Here is a 9,417-nt window from a genome sequence, read left to right on the forward strand (position 1 = left end):
TAGTTTAAAGGGAATTATTTGTCAAAATGAGGTGAGAATTGAAATGTTTTGCTATTAACTACTTTTTTTATGTAAAACTCCAGCCTGTTTTAGTCTAATGAGAATTGCCTACTGTTTCACTGCATTCATAAAATATCAGACTAAACTAGGGTGCTTTACATTTTGGAACTACAAGTAGGAATGGGATCTGAGCTTTTAGCTGCCATCTCAGCACTCCAGTGTAGAAACTGCTGTGGGTGTTCCTGGGATCTGTCCATGGTGCTGGAATGTTCTGCTTATGGCGCTCTTGTTAACAAGAAGACTTCCGGATTTACAGCGCACGTGCTGTCACCTCTTCCTGCCTGCAGTGTTGTTCCTCATGTCTCTAAGATCCCTGTGCACCCTGCTGTGTTGCAGTGTTGAACGTAGATACCTTATAGACCTGTTCGAGTTGTGATTCACTCGGATCTTTAACCCGAGTCTTTAAATTGACTCACGAATCACGAGTCTCTAGCATCATTAACCCGGTTCAGTTGAGTCCTACTACAATTCAATCTAACATGACAACAGTGGCACACACAAACCTCTTGCAACATTAGCTTCTACTATTCCTTGCCATCTTAGCTGCAAAAAGCTTTATAACTTACAATTTCGTAGTTAACAGCAACTCCACAAGTCAACTCAAGCGCCTGAGTGAGCAGAGAGACAGTCCCGACCCGTAGACTCAGAGCCGGAAGCTCGCAGACCGTGGGATTCACTCGAGAACTCACGAGCCCTCGATGACTCGTGAGTTGTTGGTGATTCATGAGTTGTTGATGACTCGTGAGTTCTCGCGGGAGTCAGAAAATCCTGCGAATCAACTGAATCAGCTGGCTACGTTGTCATGAGTGGATCTGATTCAGACGAGCGAGCAGCGAGCGGGTGCAGCTTCTCCTCGAGCTCAGGGTAAAGCAAATCAACAACAAAAGCCATTCTTTCACTTCTGAAATAACATACAATGTTCTGCACGTAGCCTAGCTAGGCCTACTGTAGGTCTGGTGTATAAATGTAGTATGCTAAATGCAATTAGGTTGAGCAGACAGTCCGAAACATTACAAGCTCGACTCAGCTCGGCTCGCAGACAACTCATGAGTTGTCGACAACTCACGAGCCCTCGATGACTCATGAGTTGTTGATGACTCGTGAGTTCTCGCGGGAGTCAGAAAATCCCGCGAATCAACTGAATCAGCCGGCTACGTTGTCATGAGTGGATCTGATTCAGACGAGCGAGCAGCGAGCGGGTGCAGCTTCTCCTCTAGCTCAGGGTAATGCAAATCAACAACAAAAGCCATTCTTTCACTTCTGAAATAACATACAATGTTCTGCACGTAGCCTAGCTAGGCCTACGGTAGGTTTGGTGTATAAATGTGGTATATTAAAATGCAATTAGGTCGAGCAGACAGTCCGAAACATTATAAGCTCGCCTCGCCGACAACTCGTTTTTTTTTTTTTTACTTCACAAAACTTTATTATTCAAATACAGATGCACATACACATTTAAAACATTAAATGCATACAGTGCATACATGAAAAAGGGGCGCATGGAATTTACATTAAAGAGATTTTAAGTCATTGTAAATGTTCAGAGTCCAGATGGCTTTCTTATTTGTCAGTCCTATTAAAGTTAGAAAATATAATTCCATGTCATTTTTAAATGAATATTCGGTTTTCTTTCAGACCATTTATATTTATGGATATTTTTTTCAAATAAAATTTAAAGATTCTAAATGAAAACATGGCATTTTATCCAAATCAAAAGCTCGCCTTGGATGTAGCATACAATACTGACTCAAGTGATTCAAGTGACTCGCACGACCCGGATCAGTTTAGTGAGTGACTCAGAATAACCTGAATCCTAAAAAGGAATCGAGTTTGCCAGGCCTAATACCTTAACTGTTGTATAACTTCCAGAATGGTCTTGCATTGCCAGACCTTCCTCCACAGCGCTGCGAAGGAAGGTCTGGCTAGTCCACACAGCATTCCGGGATGGGAGAAAAATGTGTTCTGGTTTATTGCCATTTCTTTAAACCAATCACAACCGTCTTGGGCGGTGCTAAGCGCCGGACAGAGCCAGGGTGCCTCTGCAGAATAGCCTCGGGAAGGAACTTGTTTTGGTGGAACACGTGTACGTTCAAAAGTTGTTTTAGTCGTGTAACAGAAAACTCTGTTTGGACAGATAGTCTAGCTAGCTGTCTGGATTTACCCTGCAGAGATCTGAGGAGCAGTTAACCATAGTCCTAATAAAAAGTAAAAGTATAAACATTCAACAGTGGCTCATTGGCCATTATTCTTACTGCAACGGTTCAGGCACTCAAATACTGGCATATTGTTAATAAGAAAAAAACTGAATAACGAGTTTCAGTGCCAGCAAAGCTCCACTCTTTTTTAAATTGAATTTAACCTTTATTTAACTAGAAGTAAAGGCTCATTGAGATTAAAATTCTCTTTTTCAAGAGTGTCCTTGCCAAGACAGGCAGCACCAACATTACCGTTTGAGACAGTTTCAAATGTAACCAAACAACAAATTAAAGAATTATAAGATATCAAAAAAACATTCAAAACATCTACAGCCCGATGTGACTCCTTCCAAGGAAGGAACCCACTGTCAGGAATGGAGACAGAAATCAGGCGCAGAAACTGGAATTTGGTTTATTGGACAGTGGGAGTGAGTTGGTAGTGAGTGGTTCTGGGTCCAAAGCAGGTTGGGGCTGGCAGTAATGGTGGTGGGTCCGGTGATGGCAGAGCAGACAGTGGAGGTACTGGTTCCGGAGAAAGCTGGGTTGGCAGAGGAGGTTTCTGGGTCCGAGGGAAGGCTAAACTGGCAGAAGATTCTGAAGGTGAGTATTTCTAGGACCACGGAACAGACAGATTAGATACTCAACAATAACAAGACTGGAAATATGGAATTTGGAAGAAAGTCAGACTGGTCTTTGTAGGTGGATGATGAGCAGATGAGTTGCAGGTGCGCTGATGAGGAAATGGTGTCATGTGCGGAGAGACAAACAGCGGGAGGGGGCGTGTCCACACACTGAGGAAAATGAAGGTGACAAAAACACACCAACCGCACTGCAGGCATAACAAAGTGAAGCAATAAAACAAAACACATTCACACACCAGACTGTCACTGGGACATGGCATCCACAGCTAATCTTTTTCAATTACAACTCTGAACTGTTGATAATTCTGATTCATGCTTCATGCGCCACAGAGCAACTTCCATAAGAATGAACGGGATTGAATACTTGATCCAGTTCACTTTATAGCACCATTGTTAAGCCGATGCTGCAGCTGATAGAAAACAACTATTGCACTGCTAAAACCGTTCCAGGTAAAACTCACTCTCCCGAATTTCTGTTCCACATGTGCGAGTAGCAGACATAAATGTGACTATATTGATGTGTCTGGACATACCGAGCAAATGTTGAATACCGAACCGAAAGACCTGTACCGAACAGTTAAGGAAGAATGCATGTGAAGTTACAGCGCTAACATTAGGTGAAACCAGTGGTGGAATGTAAACTAAGTACATTTACTCAAGTACTGTACTTAAGTACACATTTTTAGGTACTTGTGCTTAACTTGAATCTTTTCTTTTCATGCTTCTCTCCACTTCTAATCCACTACATTTTAGAGAGAAATATTGTACTTTTTACTCCACTACGTTCATCTGTTACAGCTTTAGTTACTACATTACAATTTTTGCACACAAAACACATGTAGCTTATAAAACACAATGTTTTATTATAAATGAAACTAGCCAACAATATAGGGGCCTACAAGTCCAGCTGAAATGATTAGACCATTAAACACACAACTGTTTGGATCCTTTCCACTTTCTAAAATGGGAGGATTTTTCTGCATTGTATTTTTACTTTTAATACTTTAAGTACATTTTCCTGATAACATTCTTTTCATTAAGTAACATTTTCAACGCAGGACTTTTTGTCCTAACGGAGTACAACAATAAAGGATCTGAAAACTTCTTCCACCACTGGGTGAAAGCCATTTTGAGTCTCTGACTTTGGTTTTGTGAAGGCAGGAGAAGAGTGCTACAACATAAAATCCCTCTCTACCAATTAAACAGCCAAGAAGTCAAGGCGTGAACCAAGGAGCAGGACAGGACTTTCCCTGATGTACTAATTACTCATTAACTGGGGGAAAGACACTCGTTAGTGAATGTACATACAGTATGCAGGTTATCTATTTTAAGTCAAGGCAAAGTTTAAATCAGGCTCATTTTCCTCCCGAAAACAAGCCCAGAAAAGCAGCAGAAATATGCCGCTCCTGGGTTCAGTTCTGCAGAACAGCTGGCTGATAAAAGCTTATAGTGTTGCTATTGGATCTAGAACCGTCCTCTATCAGTACACGTTCTACTATCACATAACTAATACAGCCATTAAAGTGGGTTTGCTTTTTGCAGTCAGGAATGGAAAGCTGCACCCACCTGAACTCAGTTTATTGATCTTTGACATCAATTTATGATGTATTATGGGCATAGTTTTATTTTTTTCGACATTGGGTGGGACACATTATAAATGGGGGGTCTGGGGGACCTCCACCATAACATTTTGACCATCAAACACTTTCATCAAACATTTTCTGCAGCAATTTGTGCTGACAATGTCTTCATTTACTTTATTTATGTATTTTATGGGGTTGTCTTTCATATTTTCTGAAGGGGGACAAATCTACCTCTTCTAAATATTAGGGGAACGTATCCCCCATAAAATGGCATTCTAAACTTGTTAAGAGATATCTGCATGTCACTTGTGATGATTGGGATGTGAGATTGCTTTCTTCCAGTTTCCACATAAAGTGGACACTTTGTGTCAAGGCAGAAATGAAAGGGCTTATAAATTCAACATCACAGATAAAAAGAAGGAGTTGGTCAATTAATAGTTTACTCACTTAATTCATTGCCATTACAGTTATCAAAACATGAACTTTTTTTTGCTAAAGCTGAAGAAAAACTGAGCTTAGCAAACATAGCAAGTATGGCAATTCCTTTATTTCATCAAAAATGCAATTTATAAAGAAGTCCAAGGCTGCTGATGTGACAGATATTGTGAGGGAACCAGTTGTGTTATTCTACTCAAAGTGCCCTATTTGTTGTAATCATATAGAAGAATCAATTTGATGCAAAACATTTTGAAACGACCACCCATCCATTAGCTTATCCTTGAGACGATCCCAGCTGACATTGGGCGAGAGGCGGGGTACACCCTCGACAGTCAATCCCAGGGCTGAAAGATAGAGACAACTGTTGACGCTCACACTCACACACCTACAATTTACTATGGAAGGATTTAAGATTTATTTATTAGGACAATGCAAATTAATCAGTAGTTGTGTAAATGCTCCAGTGTTAGCCAGCCAGCTAAGTTTCAGCTGTAGTCCTAGTTTTCTAGCATGCATGTCTTTCTGGTGGGAGGAAAGTTAAGCAAACACATGGGGGGAACGTGCAAACTGTACACAGAACAGCCCTGCCCGGGACGGGATCGAACTCTGCAGTGCCTCCTTGCTGTGAGGCGGCAGTGCTAACCACTGAGCCACCGTGTAAACATCAAGTAAACCCACACAGGCATTGTGCACACTGCCAAGGTGTCCAGCAGGTTCGAACCCAGAAACGTCTTGCTGTGATGTGACTGTGATCAATTTGAAAAAAATCCCAATAATTGTTAAAGCACACCCAAATCGCCAAATTATACACTGCATAGCACTTCCAAAACTAAATCTGTTATAACACATTTAAACTGTATTTGTTTTAATCCAGGTTTTTATTTATATATATATATATATATATATATATATATATATATCCAGGCTTTGGGTGTTGGAATTCACAGGGCACACTGGACATAACAAAATCACACTCTTACAATAAATAATTAGGGTCAGCTAACGCAGCAGTCTCGTTCATAGCTTATGCCCTCAGTTTCACAAACAGTACAGTGTACTTTCACACTACACGGGTTTATAGCATGTGCCACCAATAATTCTACAACATTATAAATTGAAATAACAGCTGATATCACCTGTGAAAAGCCTGCGCCAAGCCCTCAACTGCTCTGGCACCGCCACTGCAATATGTTGTTCCCTGCACTTCTGATGTATGCTCTTGTTTTTCTAAGAACAAAGAGATCTTTGCTAACGCTAATGTTAACAAACTCTAATTGGTTAATAGAGAATGTCTTCAGATGCATCATTATGAGCTTCATATTTTCTTATAATGGTTTTTGAGTACAAAGCTTCCTATCTAGTCTATCTTTGATCTTGCCATCATTGTGAGACACTCTGGGTAACCCAACTTAATGCATAAAATAAATGTTTTCTCTCTCCTTTTGTCGACTTTACTCTCAGAATTCTGAGTTAATGCAAAGGCAGTTTGAACGGACGAGCCACGCAGTGAAGGAGATGCATATGTATCTGGCCAGATTATGAGCCGTGATATGTTAAATTAAAACCGGAACAAATTAAGTAGGAGTCTTTTTGGTGTTCCATTGAATATTAATTAAGGTAATTAACTGAGGTAAATTGCAATTTGGAATGTAATTGGTAGTGAGATGACATTTGAAGTTCAAACAGGACAGAAATGCAGTCACCCCTAACCATATGCTAATGGCATTTCCCTAATCTTTAGCCTCGCTTTTGAACGGATTGGATTTGACTGTCCATTAGTTTTTACCAAACAACCTCTGGGTCTGCAATGAAAGTGTAACTGAAAAGAGTTGGTGGAAAAATAGAGGGATGTGTTGGCTGTTAGAAAGTGTGAGAGCGAGTGAAGCCTATATACTAAGTGCAATGGAATACGTCAGCAGTGAGCAGAAGATACTGGTGGGAGTAAGTTGAATGAAGGCAAATACACTTGGCTCCAGAGGAGGAGCTGAAGGCTTTGTGTTTACCCACCAGGGCTGAGCTTTGTACTAATCCCTGATTGAAGAAAATCATACAGTATGGATCTGTTGTACTGCCAAAACAACATTTCTCTCCCACAAGATTTGGGACTAGAGAAAAGAGTTGATTGTCACACTGAAGTGAAGTGTTTGATAGATAAAACGTTCAAAATCAAACAGGTCCTTTTGTAGTTTTTATTCCTCTGAAGAAGATATAAAATTAAGGACCTGATGAATCTAACAGGACACATTGTCGTTATCATTGATTACATTAAAACATTAACATTGGATCCAAACTAGGGCTGTCAAAATGAACACAATACACAACGAGTTGATGCAAATTCCAAATTTTTTTGACGCCCCTCGGGCCACTCCGTAGTTTGGGAAATCAGGAAGCGATGCAGCACTAAAGCAGAAATGTATAAAGAAAGGGGTCTTTTTAACGGCACGTTCAGTTTCAAATCCCTTCCAGATGGTTCTCTCCACAAGACTAAAGTTAATTGCAAATGCTGTCGATATGAACTGAGTTACCACAGGAGTAAGTAGAGTCTCAAACACCACTTGAGAATTAAAAACTTGAAAAATATCCCTTTTTAAAGTACATTTAGGACAGACAAATTTTTTTTGATTTATTTGCAATAATCTTGAGTTCACTACAGACAATCATTAATTAAATATTTGAATCAATTGACCGCCCTAAACCAAACAAACAAAAAACTTAAAAGATTTGACAAAAGGTTGCCCGGGTAGCTCAGTTGGTAGAGTGCGCACCCACGTCTAGAGGTTTATTCTTCGACGCAAAGGCCCAGGGTAGAAGTCTGTCTTCCCCCTCTCTCTCTCTCCTCTTTTTCATGTCTAAGCTGCCCCAGTAATTACAGGTGGAAATACCCAAAAAAAATTATCTTAAAAAAATAAAATAAAATGATCAAAAAGCAAGACAAATTGGCATAAAATGTTCTTAGGAAAGTGATTATACATCGGCTGATCTGACTTCCTGATTGAGGAAGAACCACCTTTAGGGCCCTATCTTGCACTCAGCGCAATTGCCTTTGTACACCGACGCATGTATCATTCCTATTTTGCACCCGACGCACAGCGGACTTTTCCCTCCACAGACACACGTCGGTAAATTAGGGAATGTATTTGCGCTCCCGGGGTGGTTCAGCGAAAAGAGGAGGTGTGTTCAGGCGCAAACGTTCCCTGGTGCTATTTTGCAGTTTCAGAAAACAATTCCGCCACAGACCAGGAAAAACCTGGTCTAAAGTCAGTGGCGCGTTATTCAGATGCTATTTTAGGGACGCATGCTTGGCCATAATGTAGCGTGAAAACGAAAAATATTACTGAAAATGCACTTCAGGTGTTTGGATAGATCAGGAGGCACTTTACAGTACAGTACTCAAAAAGTCCCAGCATTCTTTGTGGCTTGTTGAGTTTTACACATTTCCATGAATCATGGATGTGTTGATGTCATAAATGAGGAAATATTAGAGGACTTAAGGAGACGTGATGTTGAACTACGGTGGGATTGGACACTCGATGTGCTCCTGGTGGAGCGGGTGGACGGAGATGGAGTGGGGGGAGGAGGAAGGGGCACAACAGGAGCAGGTGGTGCGTTTGGAGGCCCACGCTCCATGGCTGCAGCAATCCTCTCCAGACTTGAGGAGATGCGCCCGAGAGGCCGCAGCAACATCGCCACCCGGCCAAGACGGGCATTTATTACTTTGCACCAGGCAAATCCGCCGTCATAATAGCAATCCGCCATGGAACAAGCGCACCTGCTCTTAAAGGGAATGTGAGATGATGCTCCAAATTCCTCCAAAACTGGAGCTTACACACTTGGAAATGGGTAGTTATTCTGTGTAACGGCCATATACCTAAATACCTATATGTGAACTACAATGAAAACGAACATGACTTGTGTCAATCAGTCCAAACATATTTTACTTCATATAAACATACAAATACAAATATATCCTACAAATGCCTGTATGGAGCTGTATATCAACTTGGTATTTGGTTTTCGCAGCTCACAACAGTAGACTTCTTCTCAGTTGCTTTGGCACATTTCTCAGATCAGAGATGACAATAATGTGTCCCATAGGGGAATAGTGCTCCCTTTCATGTGCATTGTTCATTACACTATACTTCCAGAGTGAACTGTTAAATATGGACAACGACACAAAGCAGTTTTCACTATACTGGTATAAACGATGGCGTAAGGACTGGTCAGTTTGATTGGGTCATGGGTATAAATACTTGACCAGACCAGTTCTTGCGCGCGCAAGCCATTGACAATAATGGGTTTCATAGCGCAGCGCTGCCGTTTGGGCGTACAATGTGAACGGGCCTTTCCACTGTGAGGCACTTGCTTTTATTTGACACAGTCATAATCAAATATAGGACTCTGCCACTTTCTTCCGACTTTCGATACCGCCACGATGCCAGGCGAGGGGCATGGACTATGTTGTGTTCAATTTGACGTGGAATGTCAGAATTTCTGGGTTCC

The sequence above is a fragment of the Perca fluviatilis genome, chromosome 2 (assembly GCF_010015445.1).
Source record: "Perca fluviatilis chromosome 2, GENO_Pfluv_1.0, whole genome shotgun sequence".
Lineage (NCBI taxonomy): Eukaryota > Metazoa > Chordata > Actinopteri > Perciformes > Percidae > Perca > Perca fluviatilis.